This window comes from Salmo salar, chromosome ssa15, assembly GCF_905237065.1.
Source record: "Salmo salar chromosome ssa15, Ssal_v3.1, whole genome shotgun sequence".
Lineage (NCBI taxonomy): Eukaryota > Metazoa > Chordata > Actinopteri > Salmoniformes > Salmonidae > Salmo > Salmo salar.
Window position 1 is genome coordinate 106,687,159 of NC_059456.1, and position 18,063 is coordinate 106,705,221.

An 18,063-nucleotide genomic window follows, 5' to 3' on the forward strand; every position below is an offset into this window, starting at 1 on the left:
ACGCTTTGATTGACAAACTGCCACAACTATACCGCTCTGACAGACTCTATGACACTTACCGGGTGAGACGAGGATTTTCCTTCTTTGCCTATAACCCCAAGCAAACCTCCAGCTTCCAAGAAAGGCATGTGTTGAACTGGGCCCAGATGTCGCCGCCAATAATGATGTTATCGCCACTCTTTCCAGGCTCATCAATGCAAGGTCCGAAGCCATAGAGAAAATGGTTGGCGACAACGCAATGAAAATCGAGGTCTTAAAAATAAAAAATGTTCACTTTGCATGCATGGAAATCAAGGATGTTAAGGTCACCCACGTTGAAAAGCGTGTCGAAAAGGAGGTGGGAAAGATGGACTTGTGCCAAAGAAGAATCGCGAAACTCGAAAGCTACTCCAGACGGTGGAATCGGAGACTGTATGGAGTTCCCGAAGCAGATGGGGGGGAAACGTGCGGCAAGAGACCGTCAAAGTCTGCCAAGCTATCCTACCTGTGGAGAAGGCTAAACTAACAGATGTTATCCACACTGTGCCTCGGGCACGACAAGGCAGGGTGACTCCAAGCCCAGAGGTGTCATTCTCCAGTTCACATCACGGATCTACAGGGATACCACTTGGAAAGCAACCAAGAAATCTACATTCCTACGCGATAACAATCTGCGGTTTGCTGAAGACCTCTCGAAAGCAGACAGAGAAAAGGAGAGAGAGAAACTGTGGCCAGCTGTGGATAAAGCACGAAAAGAAGGGAAAGCGGCTTACTTCATCGGAGGGCGCGCTTTCATCAACGGCTACGAAATCAACCTTCCTCCTTGAGAACTGTCATGGACTGATGCCTGGTGGTCAACATACCTAGATATCTACCTCTGATGTGATCAGATCTCACTCCCGGCTCTAAGGTGATTTTAACCTTCGTTCTAACTGCACAGGACTACTGGAGTAATGGATATTTACTATTGTATTTGTTCTCTCACTTCTGATATGTTTACCTGCAGTATAGGCAGTGAGCAAGATCTTTTGTTGTTTCTTGTTCTGGCAGTTAGCTTTGTTATGCTAAACTATTCTCACTCAATAATTTATATCTATACGGTGAGCAACGCTGGTTTCCTTCCATTCATTTTTCGATTTGCGATTGTTGTTTAGCTCATAGTACTTTGTTCTATATTCCACTTTGTCGTTGTCTATAGTTTCACTCAATGCTAGGGGGGTTAAGAAATAATGTAAAGCGCAAAGCATTATTTTTATTTGCCTAACAGCTTAAAACAGATTTATGTTTTTTTCCCCCCAAGAGTCTCATTCAGTTGCTACCGACGTCAACTTCTGGAGATGTCAGTGATGTATGTCTCTCTCATGGTTCTGAACTCTCTGCTGGAGTTATCACTCTAAAGAATCATTTCAATGGAAGTATTTTGCACTCCGACTGTGACCCTTTTGGTCACTTTCTTTGTCTTGTCATCATCACCAACATTTATGGGTTCAATTCCAAACTTGAAAATGATCACTTATGTATTCTCCATTGGCTAACCAAGTTCTCAAATGCTTTACTTATAGTAGGTGGTGATTTTTAATATTTATCAGAACAATTTAATTGATCGATGGCCTCTGGGACAGTCCACTTGATTTAACTAGAGAAGTCAGTTAAGAGCAAATTCTTATTTTCAATGACGGCCTAGGAACAGAAGGGCAGAACGACAGATTTTTACCTTGTCAGCTTGGCGATTCGATCTTGCAACCTTTCGGTTACTGGTCCAACGCTCTAACCACTAGGCTACCTGCCGCCCCACTTCTAGGAATACAAGTTTGAAGCAGTTTATGGAAAGGTTTGATATTATTAGATATTTGGAGAGGAAAGTTTCCTGATGACAAGTCTTCCACTTGGAGTAATAAGGCACGATCCAGACAATCACACATAGATGTTTGGCTGGTGTCTAAATGTTTTGATAAACAGGGTATTTCTGTTAACATCCTGGCCACTACCCTTACTGATTATATAGCTATTTACACTGCTCCAAAAAATTAAGGGAACACTAAAATAACACATCTTAGATCTGAATGAATGAAATAATCTTATTAAATACTTTTTTCTTTACATAGTTGAATGTGCTGACAACAAAATCACACAAAAATAATCAATGGAAATCCAATTTATCAACCCATGGAGGTCTGGATTTGGAGTCACACTCAAAATTAAAGTGGAAAACCACACTACAGGCTGATCCAACTTTGATGTAATGTCCTTAAAACAAGTCAAAATGAGGCTCAGTAGTGTGTGTGGCCTCCACGTGCCTGTATGACCTCCCTACAACGCCTGGGCATGCTCCTGATGAGGTGGCGGATGGTCTCCTGAGGGATCTCCTCCCAGACCTGGACTAAAGCATCCGCCAACTCCTGGACAGTCTGTGGTGCAACGTGGCGTTGGTGGATGGAGCGAGACATGATGTCCCAGATGTGCTCAATTGGATTCAGGTCTGGGGAACGGGCGGGCCAGTCCATAGCATCAATGCCTTCCTCTTGCAGGAACTGCTGACACACTCCAGCCACATGAGGTCTAGCATTGTCTTGCATGAGGAGGAACCCAGGGCCAACCGCACCAGCATATGGTCTCACAAGGGGTCTGAGGATCTCATCTCGGTACCTAATGGAAGTCAGGCTACCTCTGGCGAGCACATGGAGGGCTGTGTGGCCCCCCCAAAGAAATGCCACCCCACACCATGACTGACCCACCACCAAACCGGTCATGCTGGAGGATGTTGCAGGCAGCAGAACATTCTCCACGGCGTCTCCAGACTCTTTCACGTCTGTCACGTGCTCAGTGTGAACCTGCTTTCATCTGTGAAGAGCACAGGGCGCCAGTGGCGAATTTGCCAATCTTGGTGTTCTCTGGCAAATGCCAAATGTCCTGCACGGTGTTGGGCTGTAAGCACAAACCCCACCTGTGTACGTCGGGCCCTCATACCACCCTCATGGAGTCTGTTTCTGTCCGTTTGAGTAGACACATACACATTTGTGGTCTGCTGGAGGTCATTTTGCAGGGCTCTGGCAGTGCTCCTCCTGCTCCTCCTTGCACAAAGGCAGAGGTAGTGGTCCTGCTGCTGGGTTGTTGCCCTCCTACGGCCTCTTCCACGTCTCCTGATGTACTGGCCTGTCTCCTGGTAGCGCCTCCATGCTCTGGACACTACGCTGACAGACACAGCAAACCTTCTTGCCACAGCTCGCATTGATGTGCCATCCTGGATGAGCTGCACTACCTGAGCCACTTGTGTGGGTTGTAGACTCCGTCTCATGCTACCACTAGAGTGAAAGCACCGCCAGCATTCAAAAGTGACCAAAACATCAGCCAGGAAGCATAGGAACTGAGAAGTGGTCTGTGGTCACCACCAGCAGAACCACTCCTTTATTGGGGGTGTCTTGCTAATTGCCTATAATTTCCACCTGTTGTCTATTCCATTTGCACAACAGCATGTGAAATGTATTGTCAATCAGTGTTGCTTCCTAAGTGGACAGTTTGATTTCACAGAAGTGTGATTGACTTGGAGTTACATTGTGTTGTTTAAGTGTTCCCTTTATTTTTTTGAGCAGTGTATATTGACTTTAAACTTTTTATCTCTGATAATGGCCTTGGCAGAGCATCCTACTGGAAGCTTAAATGCTCTATATTAAAACATGAGTTGGTCAAGATAATTTAATTACACACTTTTGGAACAAAGCTTTTAAATGACATTTCATACAGTAATAACTGGGAGCTTTTTAAATATGAGGTTGGAAAATATTTAAGAAAATATGGGAGTGTTCTTGCCGAGGACAGCTGAAGAAGAAAGTGTAATTACAAAGATCACCTGTCTTGTTCAAAAGCCTGTTGAAAGTTTCTCAGAGGAGGACAAGTCTGTTCTGTTTGAGCTACAAAACAAGTTGGATGATATGTATGAACTGGAAGCAGAGGGAGCCTGTATAAACTGGAAGCAGAGGGAGCCTGTATGAGCTGGAATCAGAGGGAGCCTGTATGAGCTGGAAGCGGAGGGAGCCTGTATGAGCCGGAAGCGGAGGGAGCCTGTATAAACCGAAAGCGGAGGGAGCCTGTATGAACCGAAAGCGGAGGGAGCCTGTATGAACCGGAAGCGGAGGGAGCCTGTATCGGAGGGAGCCTGTAGCGGAGGGAGCCTGTATGAGCCGGAAGCGGAGGGAGCCTGTATGAACCGGAAGCGGAGGGAGCCTGTATGAGCCGGAAGCGGAGGGAGCCTGTATGAGCCGGAAGCGGAGGGAGCCTGTATGAGCCGGAAGCGGAGGGAGCCTGTATGAGCCGGAAGCGGAGGGAGCCTGTATGAGCCGGAAGCGGAGGGAGCCTGTATGAACCGGAAGCGGAGGGAGCCTGTATGAACCGGAAGCGGAGGGAGCCTGTATGAACCGGAAGCGGAGGGAGCCTGTATGAACCGGAAGCGGAGGGAGCCTGTATGAACCGGAAGCGGAGGGAGCCTGTATGAACCGGAAGCGGAGGGAGCCTGTATGAACTGGAAGCATCTAGGAAGATGTGGCTTGAGGAGGGTGGACGAAATTCATCAAATTTTTTGTCAGGTTAGAAAAATACCACTCTAAATATTAATGGTCTCATCACAGATGATCCCAAATTAATCTCTAACTTTATATTTTAGTCATTTATGACTTATTTTAGTCATCTTGTCCAGAGCGACTTACAGTAGCGAATGCATACATTTCATACATTTTTCTCCGTACTGACTGGTCCCCCATGGGAATCGAACCCACAACCCTGGCGTTGCAAACACCATGCTCTACCAACTGAGCCACACGGGGCCACTTTAGTTGCAACTTCTACAGGAATTGATATATAGTTGTAAGTATTATGAGGTTTCCTCAACTCTTTTTTTCTTTGACTCTCTGGGAGGGGGGGGGGGGGATGAAATCAGTTGGGGAGGCTGAGCGGGAACAGGGGTGATGACCCTATTATAGTTGAAGAGATCATTTATTCTATTGAACACCTTCAAAATAATAAGTCTCCTGGGACTGATGTTATATCTGCTGAGTTTTACAAAACTTTTTCTCAACAGTTGGCCCCATTTTCTGTTGGAGGTATTTTCTGATTACATTGATAATAATGCTCTCCCTCCCAGTTTCACTCAAGGTCTGATTACATTAATCCCTAACCCCAAGAAAGACTTGCTTCTCCTCGATAATTGGCGTCCAATCTGTCGGCTCAATAATGACTACAAAATATTAGCCTCTATATTTTCAAAAAGAATGAAGGCAGTATTGGACTCCATTATAGAAGAGACCCAATCTGGCTTCATGAGGAACAGACATATATCTAATAATATCCGACTGGTGTTAGACCTTATTGACTATTCTGATCTAATCTTCGATGATAGTTTTTATTGTCGTCTTAGACTTTTATAAAGCCTTCGATACAGTGGAACATGAGTTTCTATTTCTCTCCCTTGAGAAATTTGGTTTTGGGGAATTATTTTGTAGTACTATTAAAACTCTTTATATGAATGGGAACAGTTCAATTAAATTAAAGCATGGCACTTCTCCTAGATTTGATTTGAAAAGAGGAATTAGGCAAGGTTGCCCAATTTCGCCATTACCTCTTCCTGCTTGCTACCCAACTTCTTACAAGTTCTGTTAAATCCAGCGATTATAAAAGGGATTTCTATTTCTGACAGAGGTATTATCATAAATCAGCTTGCAGATGACACAACCCTCTTTTTGAAAGATGCTGACCAGATTCCTAGAGCAGTCGATGTGATGAAATATATTTTCCAAAGCATCTGGTCTTTTCCCTAAACCTTAATAAGTGTGAATTGTTTGCTGTTAACGACTGTGTGATACCCTCTATATGCAATATTCCAGTCAAGGAAAAAGTAACATACCTTGGGATTACCATATCTAAAGATCAACAGGAAAGATGCTCATTAAACTTTATACCTATTATTGAAAAAAAAAAAAAAGAAGTTGATCCATTGGTTGCAGAGGGATTTATCCTTGAAAAGTTGAGTATTGCTTTCTAAAGCTGAAGGTAACTCCAGCCTTACTTATGCAGCCCAGTCCCTCCATCTTGACAACAAAATAGGTAAACCGGTTGACCAGGTACTTATCAACTTCATCTGGAAAAATCGTACACATTATATTAGGAAATCTGTCATTATGAACACATATGACAGGTCCCGTGTGGCTCAGTTGGTAGAGCATGGTGTTTGCAACGCCAGGGTTGTGGGTTCGATTCCCACGGGGGACCAGTACGAGAAAAAAAAAATGAATTAAAATGTATGAAATGTATGCATTCACTACTGTAAGTCGCTCTGGGTAAGAGCGTCTGCTAAAATGACTAAAAATGTTTAAAAAAAAGAATATGGTAGTCTCCATTTTTTTGTTTATTTTCCTACTTTGAATAATACTTTTTAAGATAAATTGGGCTAAACATTTTTTAAAGAATCCAACTTCAATTTGGAATTTCATCCCTCGTTACATCTTCTCCTGTTTTGGTGGCCTCAATTTTATGTTACTTTGTAACTATAACATTGATAAGATTCCTGCAAAATGATCTGCTTTTCATAGACATGTATTCTTAGCGTGGTCGTTAATATATAAACATAATTTTCCCCCCGCATAGGTATTTCATTTGGAACAATAAGGAAATGTTGTATAGAAACAAGTCTTTATCTTCTAAGAACTGGTTCAATAATCACGTCCTGCTTGTGAGTCAACTCTTTAATGCAGAAGGATTGTTACTCAATAATGAAGAATTTTTATCTCGTTACAATATCCCTGTAACACCTAAGAGAGTTCGCCGTAGTCTTTGATGCTATTCCGTCTGGAACTCTCATGTTATTGAGAGGTGTAGCCAGACCTCACCTTCTTGACCTACCCTCACTTAATCCAGTTGACTCTCCAATAGGGAAAATGTTTCTCTTTGATCCCTCAGAACAACAGATCTATACGGGCTTTATTTCAAAGGGATATCGTATCCATTCCTTATGTCACAAGTTACTGGAATACATTGGTCGCTAATATCTGTTGGAGGTGAAAAGTCTGATTATTACCACACAAATACTTGCTTGTTAACAAGGTCAAAGACAGTCTCTTTCAGAATGATCCATAAGTATTACCCTGCGAATCATTACCTGAAGAAACTAAAAAATATACATTTAACATTAATTGTACTTTTTGTGTTGAGCATCCAGAAACAGTTTCACATTTTATTTTGGCATTGTCTACATGTAAAACAATTATGGAAAGATATTCACAGTTTTATAATTATTCATATTCTTGATGACTTTTGTTTGTTAAGGTAGAATGTGCTGCTCGGTTTCCTTAACCATAATAAAGATGAAGAAAAACAATTTTATCTCATAAATCTAATTGTGCTAATGGGGAAAATGTCATATTCATAAATGTAAATTCACTAATTACAAAAAACTCTTCCGTGTTTTCTAGAAGGAATTCGTGCAGTACATTAAGACCATTCGACATTCTTCTAATAAGAAAGCTGTTAAAACAATAAGTGTGTTTCTTTTAAGGCCTTTGTATAATTGTCACGGTCGTCGTAATGGATGGACCAAGGCGCAGCGGGTTGAGTGCTCATATTCACTTTATTAGAACACTTATAAACAAAACAAGAAAACCGGACGGACGACAAACAGTCTTGCAGGCAACACACAGTCTTGCAGGCAACACACAGTCTTGCAGGCAACACACAGTCTTGCAGGCAACACACAGTCTTGCAGGCAACACACAGTCTTGCAGGCAACACACAGCTATGCTAAGAACAACCTCCCACACATCCCATGACAAACACATTCCTATTTATAGGACCTTCAATCAGAGGCAACGATAGACAGCTGCCTCCAATTGAAGGCCCCAACCCCAATTACCTAAACATAGAAATAGAAATGACTAGACAGAACAGAGAAATACACTAACATAGAACAATGACAAAAACCCCGGAATACATAAACCAAACACCCCTCTACATACACACACAACCAGAACCATATAAGACAAATACCCCCTGCCACATCCTGACCAAACTATAATAACAAATAACCCCTATTACTGGTCAGGACGTGACAATAATCTGTAATTTGTTGTACCCCCTAGCATATGTTATCATTGTCTATTTGTATACTTCTTGTATGTATACAGATTATTATTATTTTTTAAATATATAATTTAGAATAATCTTTGGCATATGAAAAAAAAAGTAAGATTACAGGCATGCGCTTCACTAGCTACGATGCACGGTTCAGCCAGGAGTTGATGGACAGTCGGAAGAGCGAATGAAATGTTAGGAGGGACGTCCCAGTTTTAAGTGGTTTCAAACTTCACATCCTACGTCACACTGGCTCAGAACAAATACTACCGTGTCCGTGGGAACCAGGGCTGTCGTTCAATGCAAGCTTTTTCGATCTACGGTGTCCACAGATCGACGTGTGAGCGACAATGTCGGTCGGAACAGGTACCAGAAGCACACAGGTCCCCACAGATCTGCCTGTTTCTGTCTGCCTGCCTGTGGAAGAGAGGAGGTGGGAGAGAGAATGGAGGGGGGAGAATCAAAATCAAACTTTATTTGTCACATGCGCCGAATACAACAAGTGTAGACTTTACCGTGAAACGCTTACTTACAAGCACAAAACCAATAGTGCAGTTCAAGAAGAGTTAAGAAAATATTTACCAAATAAACTAAAGTAAAAAATATTTAAAAAATAACGAGGCTATATAAAGGTGTACCGGTTACCGAATAGACAGAGAAAATGGGGAGAGGCTGAAGGAGTGATGGGCGAGAGAGAAGAGGCAGGGAAAGGAGGAGGGAGAGTGAGGGAAGGGGAGATGAAATTTGAAGTCAATCAACCCAAAAGCATTTTTGACCTCCATTGGACAGTGTCTGTGGCGACTGTCATTCAGAGCAGGTGCGAGCCCCACCAGTTTTGAGCCCCACATTTATAGGGCTTGCCTGTTTTGCATGTTATTTTGGCATTAAAACATGTCACATATCAGTTTGCAAATAATGTAAAAAACGTATATCATTGAGTTAATAAAGCTGCATACAAACATGGTCTCTTTTTTTGTTTTCTTGAGTAAAGCAGCTCCAAAACGCAGATGTTTCAGCCCAGCTCAGTGCTTTCTGTGGTGGTGGGGCAAGCAAGCAGAAAATACGGAGCGTTGAGCCGTGATTGGCTCAGTGTTCTGTCACTCATGGGGACACTACGTCACCGCCAAGTCTAAGGGTAGAGCTAGACAATTCAAGCCCCTCTTGGGTGCTGCCATAGAGTTACATTAGAAGTGCGCATCCAAGAAGGCTCAAGGTCATTGGCCACAGATAAAATGACGTCAAATCACGTTATATATACAGTAGCTTTGGTTGGAGTGATCATGTCAACATCATACTTTCACAATCTTCGCTAGCAGTCATCATGAATCAAGTCGACAATCTACTGGCAAATCCTTTTTTAATCCTTGTCATATGAAGAGAAATAATGAAGGGAAATTATAGATAAAATGTAACGGTGCTCATCGGCCAATGGACATAAGCATTACACAACAAGTTGGAAATTGCAAATTCAACAATAAGTGGTTTGGAAGGAATCAGTGACAGTGGCTAACTGCAAACATTGCAAAGCAATCACATGCCTGCTATTCAGTGGAGTGGCTGTGTGCTCCCAAATCAGGGATTTAGTGTCTCTTAAAAATGATAAACATTCAACATTGTCCATGCTGTCAATGAAGCATGATTTGTGCCGCAGTCAAAACAACTTAACTTGGAACTGCGAAGTCTTGAATTCACTGAAGTCAACTGGGAAGTCAGGAATAAACGAGCTCCGACTGGGAAAATAGGTTTCGAACAGTCATCCAACTCGGAATTGTAAATCCGGCCTCTTTCTAGAGCTACGGCCTGAAGATCAATGACGTCATCATGATTCGACCTTGTTTTTCTCTGAGTTCCCAGTTGTCTTGAAAGCACCATAAATCCAGAGAATGCCATGACTTGGATGACAAAATTTGCCCACGAAGGACCGCTGCTCCACCTTCCTGTTTAAGTGAGCACATCACAACAAGGTGAGTCCAAAAATGTCCTGTATGCTGCTGCATAAATGATGTAATATGTCAGGGAGATATGTATACTGTAGCTAAGAAAGTAATACTAAGTGTATGTTGTGTAGTAAGATGTTAGTAGCCCATGTGTCTCACCCTAATAATTTGGTATATTTACCCCTCTTAATTGATTCTACTGTTCTGACTTGGTGGTGCACATGTAGCCTATAACCTGTTTTAAAGACATGTAATCATGTCACACCCTGATCTGTCTTGTGCTTGTCTCCAACCCCACCAGGTTTCTCTCATTTGTCCCCATTTATCCCCAGTGTATTTATACCAGTGTTTTGTGTTTGTCTGTTGCCAGTTCGTCTTGTCAAGTCTTACAAGCGTGTTTTTCCCATTTTCAAGTCTTTCTAGTTGCTGTTTTCTAGTCTTCCCGGTTCTGACCATTCTGCCTACCCTGACCCTGAGCCTGCATGCCGTTCTGTACCTCTTTGACTCTGCCCTGGATTACTGACCTCTGCCTGCCCTCAATCTGCCCTGGATTACTGACCTCTGCCTGCCCTCAATCTGCCCTGCCCCCTTGTATAATACATATTATGGGAACTGTACTATCCAACTCTTGTGTCTGCATCTGGGTCATATCCTGAGTCGTGATAAATCATAGAATATTTTAAGAGTTTTCATTGTCTGCTTTTATATGCCCCCTTTATTTATCCTACGGTTATGACTTGGTGTACAGGGAGAACAATGTAAGAATGGCCCATGTTCTGAATTCTGTCACTGTACATTTCAAAAGTACTCAACAAATACAGAATCAAGGACAGAATCATTGATCTAAATGTCAAAATGTATGTCAAATTAAAATGTTCTGAAAAGCTGTCCCAATCCAGGACATCAATGATAACTTCAGACTGGTGAGATGGATCTTTCATGTAGAATATAGAATATAGTTTCAGGTATAAACATTCTATCTACAACATATGTTTCACCCACAGAATAAACTCCCTGGAACATTCACTGCGTTGCCATGACATTCACTACCAAGAACATGCATCGCAGAACCCAGGACTCCATCCCAAATGGCACTTATAAAGTGCACTTTTGGCCCTGGTCAAAAGTATAGAACTATTTAGGGAATAGTGTAACATTTGGGATGCAGGCCGTGCATCACAGAACCTTCCTCCTCATCCTGACAAATAAAACTCCTCCAGACTAAAGCATGCAGCTGGAAATGTGAGTGACTCAACCTGCCTTAACCCTAGTGAGAATAAACACTTCTAGGCCTACAGGAAATACCAAGGACAAGGACTGCTGTCTTTTGGTCTGTCGGTCTATGTGTCCTCTCACGTCCTTTCCTCCCCAACACTACTACAACTATACAGTTGTATTTCTCCTACAATGACAGATGAAATGTACTGATGATGGATTATGGGGAGGGGGAAAAAAGTGTCAACGAGGGACATTGAGTTTCACCTGGTGAGTTATAGTCGTGATGGAATATGTACTGCTTTAAGTATTAGACCCATGTGTGTGTTGGTCAGAGCACAGGTTGGCTGATGGCCACCATGAAATGATAGGTTGTCAACTTACATTATAACCTATCAGTCACACAATTGTAAAACAAAGTAACAGTTGTTAATTCGCTGGTTTTAAGAGATGGTCTCTTATTTTTATTCAGTCTTATTGACTGTCATTTAAACTGGTGAATAATAATCAAATCAAATGTATTTATAAAGCCCTTCTTACATCAGCTGATATCTCAAAGTGCTGTACAGAAACCCAGCCTAAAACCCCCCAAACAGCAAGCAATGCAGGTGTAGAAGCAGTAATAACTCTCCTATTCTATTCAATTGTATTCTATTCTCCAGTCATCGGTGTGAAGGAACTCAGACCACTGTCCCTGTCCACAGGGCCAAGTGAAGTGACTATAGTTAACTGGGTCAGACTGGAGCAGACAGTCAGCCCTCCTGTCAATACTCCCTCTTCATTAGCTCACTGGCATAGCACACCACCGCAGTCCAACCCCCAAAAAATATACAGTATATTTAAAAAAAAATCCACCTGAGGTCAGACCCCCAAGATAGCATATGAACACTTCATAAGCCATTACATTTTTTTTTTGGGGGGGGGGGAATTTACAGGAAATTTGCTTTAAAACTACAACATTTTTTTTCTTCTCAGCCTCATGGCAAAATGTGTTGAATAGCAAGAAATTAGCTCAGAGATTCTTGAAAGTCAGGACAATCCTTGTCCAGCAAGGAAACCTTTTATTTTATAGTATTTTTTTTTTTTATTGCATTATTTTATAATACTTGACAATAATGGATATTAACTGAAAAAACTATCTTATATACTTTCTTGCAATAGCCCTCTGTGGCTTTAAATATAATTTCCCTCAAAACTGTGATTCCTAAAAGATGTGCTCGGGAGATTTGGTCAACTTGGTCAGATTTGTCTAAAATCCTATATTAAATCAGGAATTCGCAGGGTCAGCTATACCACAAGGACCCCTTTTTTTTTTCATGTCTTCATTACATCGAGTGCAACAAGACCACTCACTTCTGGTCTGTAAATTTCTCTAGTTTTGATTTAGATTGTGTTCGTAAATTCAATCTGAAGTGCCAGAGTACGCTCAGAGTGCGGTTTTTGGGTGTTCGTAAATTCAGAGCGTTTCTTCTCTCGCGGTGTTCAGAGCGCACACACTGGACGCTCTGGCGGAGGAGTCAGGTTGAGCCGAGCGTTCTGACCTCACGGCAGTCAAAACACCCGAGCTAACTGACACAAATGAGAGAACACCTCACTCTGACCATTTTTGTAACGGCCATCGAAGGGAGTAGACCGAGGCGCAGCGTGTTGAGTGCTCATCTGTCACGACTCCCGCCGAAGTCGGCCCCTCTCCTTGTTCGGGCGGCGTTCGGCGGTCGACGTCACCAGGCTTACTAGTTGCCACCGATCGATGTTTCACTGGTTTTGTCTTTATTGTGTACACCTGTTTTGATTTTCCCTAATTATGTTCATTATTTAAACCTCTGCATTTCCTGTTTGTCTTGTCGGTGATTGTTTGTCTGTTTTTGTGTAGTTGGAGGTGTTTCTCCAAACGATGTATTTTTGATGAGAAGATTGATTGATAATTTTAGTAAACACGTTTGTTTACCTTTATCCCTGTGCCTGACTCCTCCACTTCTCTAAGAAAACCATTACATCGTCATATAATTTTAATAGAACACTTTAAACAAAACAAGGAAATGAACGACAGCCAAAACAGTTCTGAAATTATGTGGATATATTGAAGCAGCATCTCAAGTCATCAGTCAGGAAATTAAAGTTTGGTCACAGATGGGTCTTCCAAATGGACAATGACCCCAAGCATACTTCCAAAGTTGTGGCAAAATGGCTTAAGGACAACAAAGTCAAGGTATTGGAGTGACCATCACAAAGGGGCAGAACTGAAAAAGTGTGTGCGAGCAAGGAGGCCTACAAACCTGACCCAGTTACACCAGCTCTGTGAGGAGGAATGGGCCAAAATTCACCCAAATTATTATGAGAAGCTTGTGGAAGGCTACTCGAAACGTTTGACCCAAGTTAAACAATTTAAAGGCAATGCTACCAAATACTAATTGAGTGCATGTACATTTCTGACCCACTGGGAATGTGATGAAAGAAATAAAAGCTGAAATAAATCATTCTCTCTACTATTATTCTGACATTTCACATTCTTAAAATAAAGTGGTGATCCTAACTGACCTAAGACAGTGAATTTTTACTTGGATTAAATGTCAGGAATTGTAAAAAAAAAAACTGAGTTTAAATATATTTATCTAAGGTGTATGTAAACTTCCAACTTCAACTGTATATACCTCACATGTGACTCATAATGAAACTAAGTAATTTGCCTATTGACATATTAATCTGACTCCATAAAGATAATTCAAATATACAAGCAAAGCATTAGGCAAGGAGTTGACATTGACTAGCAAGAACTGGTCTGAGAATGGTCTATATCAAAGGCAGATATTTCATTCACTTTGTAAAATGAATGGATTCACATGCAAGGTATAAAGTTAAAAAGCATTAACAAGCATTACAAGGTACTATTCCAAGCATAGCCTAAGGTTAACTTTCAGGACAAAGCGAGAACAAAGAGATGCTTACTAGGCCTAGAAACCTAAGAAATTAGAATTGATCATACAATCTTCCTCCATGGATGGACTGGATACAGAATAAGAGCGAGAGAGAACAAAGGGCATTTTATTTTCCATTTTAGACAACCTGAAGATGTCACCTTTCAATCCAAGGACCAACCACCATTGACGCAATCAAACAATACCAAGTGTTTACAGTGTAACCTGACCCCCAAGACCCAATGTCCACAGGGTGTCACAGCATTAAAAGGCTCGTGTGATGAGGGGATGAGACAAGTCAGAATTACTGAGAAAATAATCAAACCCTTTGCATAATACAGTAATTCAGAGTTCTCCCTGTACAGATACCAGTTACTACAGAGAGCATACATACATATAGTCTAGAAATGGTGTTATCCTCATTGAACAAGTTTCAGATCAATACCAGACATGGATACTATAACCTTATTCTATCACAATAGTCAGTCCTCTGGATACTTGTAACAGAGATACATTTTTTTGGCCCCTCAGAGAGGGACGGGCTAACTAGTCCTTGGGCATTGTCCTTTGTTCCTGGACCATTTACCATGCAGCTCCAGGGGACAGAGAACACATCAATTAGGACCGAGTCTACACCAAGTCCTCACATGGTCTCCTATCATTGCAGCTCCCCCCCCCCCCCCCTTCTGACACCGCGGTGGCGACACGCATCTCTGTGCCAGGCAGACAGCTCAGCTTGGATGTTACGCCCACCACCTCAACAAAACCGAGCTGTTCTTCCTCCCAGGGAAGGCCTGTCCGCTCCAAGACCTCTCCATCACGGTTGACAACTCCACGGTGTCGCCCTCCCAGAGTGCAAAGAACCTTGATGTGACCCTGGACCACACCCTGTCGTTCTCCGCAAACATGAAAGCAGTGACTCGCTCCTGCAGGTTCATGCTCTACAACGTCCGTAGGGTACAACCTTTTCCCTCACACAGGAAGCGACGCAGGTCCTAATCCAGGCACTTGTCATCTCCCGTCTGGGCTACTGCAACTCGCTGTTGGCTGGGCTTCCCCCTTGTGCCATCAAACCCCTGCAACTTATCCAGAACGCAGCAGCCCGCCTCGTGTTCAACCTTCCCAAGTTCTCCCATGTCACACCGCTCCTCCGCACACTCCACTGGCTTCCAGTCGAAGCTCACATCCACTACAAGACCGTGGTGCTTACCTTTCGGAGCAGCAAGAGGAACGGCCTCTCCCTACCTTCAGACTCTGCTCAAACGCTACACCTCAACCCGAGTACTCCGTTCTTCCACCTCTGGCCTCTTGGCCCTCCCACCCCTATGGGAGGGCAGCTCCCACTTAGCCCAGTCAAAGCTTTTCTCTATCCTGGCTGTCCAATCGTATAACCCAGCTTCCCCCTGAAGCTAGGACAGAAGAGTCCCTGTCCATCTTCTGAAAATATCTGAAACCCTACCTCTTCAAATAGTTACTTAAAGTATCTTAAATAATCCCACAGCCCCCCCCCCCCACACACACACACACACACTTGCATCCTCTCCTCACCTAGCCATTTTAAGATCATTGCGCTAACTGTAAGTCACTCTGAGTAAGAGTGTATGCGAAAAGACTAACATTTAAAAAAACGTTTTTTAATAAATGTCATTATTCTGAAGAAAAGTAATGTGGCACTGTTCTGCAACATATGCTTAAAAATGTAAGTATTTGCAGTGCTTATATTTATATTTTAGTAGACACTCTTATCCAGCGCAACTTACAGTACATTTTTTTTTCCATACTGGTCCCCCGTGGGAATTGAACCCACAACCCTGGCGTTACAAACACCATGCTCTACCAACTGAGCCACACGGGACCACTGCTTGATCTAAGGGATAATGTTTTCTGTTCTAAATCTAGAATAACATGCCCCAGTGGTTTAGAGTTTTAGAACACGGTCAAAAGTTTTAGAACACCTACTCATTCAGAAGAGTGTGCAAAGCTGTCATCAAGTCAAAATGTGGCTATTTGAAGTGTGTTTTTTTGGTTACGACATGATTCCATATTGTGTTATTTCATCGTTTTGATGTGTTCACTATTATTCTACAATGTAGAAAATAGTAAAAACAAAGAAAAACCCTTGAATGAGTAGGTGTTCTAAAACTTTAGACCAGTAGTGATAGCTGATATATACACTATAAATATACTATATATACACACATACCATATATACACTATACATACACTATATATACACTATATATATACACATACTATATATACACATACCATATATACACTATATATAAACACACTATATACACATACCATACATACACTATATATACACATACCATACATACACTATACATACACTATATATATACACATACTATATATACACATACCATATATACACTATATATACACATACCATACATACACTATATATACACATACCATATGTACACTGTACATACACTATACATACACATATCATATATACACTATATATATATATATATATACACTATATATACAGTACACATACACTATACATACACTATATATATACACTATACTTACACATACCATATATACACTATAAACACACTATATATACACTATATATATACACTATACATACACATACCATATATACTCTATACATGCACTATACATACATACACTATACATAAACATACCATATATACATACACTATACATACACATACCATATATACACTTTATATACACTATATATACACATACCATATATTCACTATACATACACTATATATACACTATACATACTATATATATATATAAACTATATATACACACTGTACATATATACACTATATATACACATACCATATATACACTATACATACACATACCATATATACACTATACATACTATATATATATATATAAACTATATATACACTATATATACACTATACATATATACACTATATATATACACTATATATACACATACCATATATACACTATACATACTATATATATATATAAACTATATATAGACTATACATACACTATATATACATACACTATACATACATATGCACTATACATACACTATACATACATACACTATATATACACTATACATACACTATTTATACACTATACATACATACACTGTATATACACATTCCATATACACACTATATATATATAAACTATATATACACTATACATACACTATATATACACTATACATACTATATATATATAAACTATATATACACTGTACATATATACACTATATATACACATACCATATATACACTATACATACACATACCATATATACACTATACATACACATACATATATACACTATACATACTATATATATATATAAACTATATATACACTATATATACACTATACATATATACACTATATATATACACTATATATACACATACCATATATACACTATACATACTATATATATATAAACTATATATAGACTATACATACACTATATATACATACACTATACATAGATATGCACTATACATACACTATACATACATACACTATATATACACTATACATACACTATTTATACACTATACATACATACACTGTATATACACATTCCATATACACACTATATATACACTATACATACACTATATATACACTATATATACACTATACATACACTATTTATACACTATACATACATACACTATACATACACTATACATACACTATGATACACTATATATACATATACTATATATACATACACTATACATACACTATATATACACTATACATAAACTATATATACACTATACATACACTATTTATAGACTATATATATACATTATACATACATACACTATTTATAGACTATATATATACACTATACATACAAACAC

At 40.4% G+C, this 18,063-nt stretch overlaps 1 non-coding gene across 1 annotated transcript; it reads right to left on the bottom strand.

Annotated features, from left to right (window-relative positions):
• Positions 1 to 15,939: 15,939 nt before the first annotated feature.
• On the bottom strand, positions 15,940 to 16,015 carry trnat-ugu (transfer RNA threonine (anticodon UGU)). Its single transcript has one exon. It is a non-coding gene; the product is annotated as a tRNA-Thr (tRNA).
• Positions 16,016 to 18,063: the final 2,048 nt, after the last annotated feature.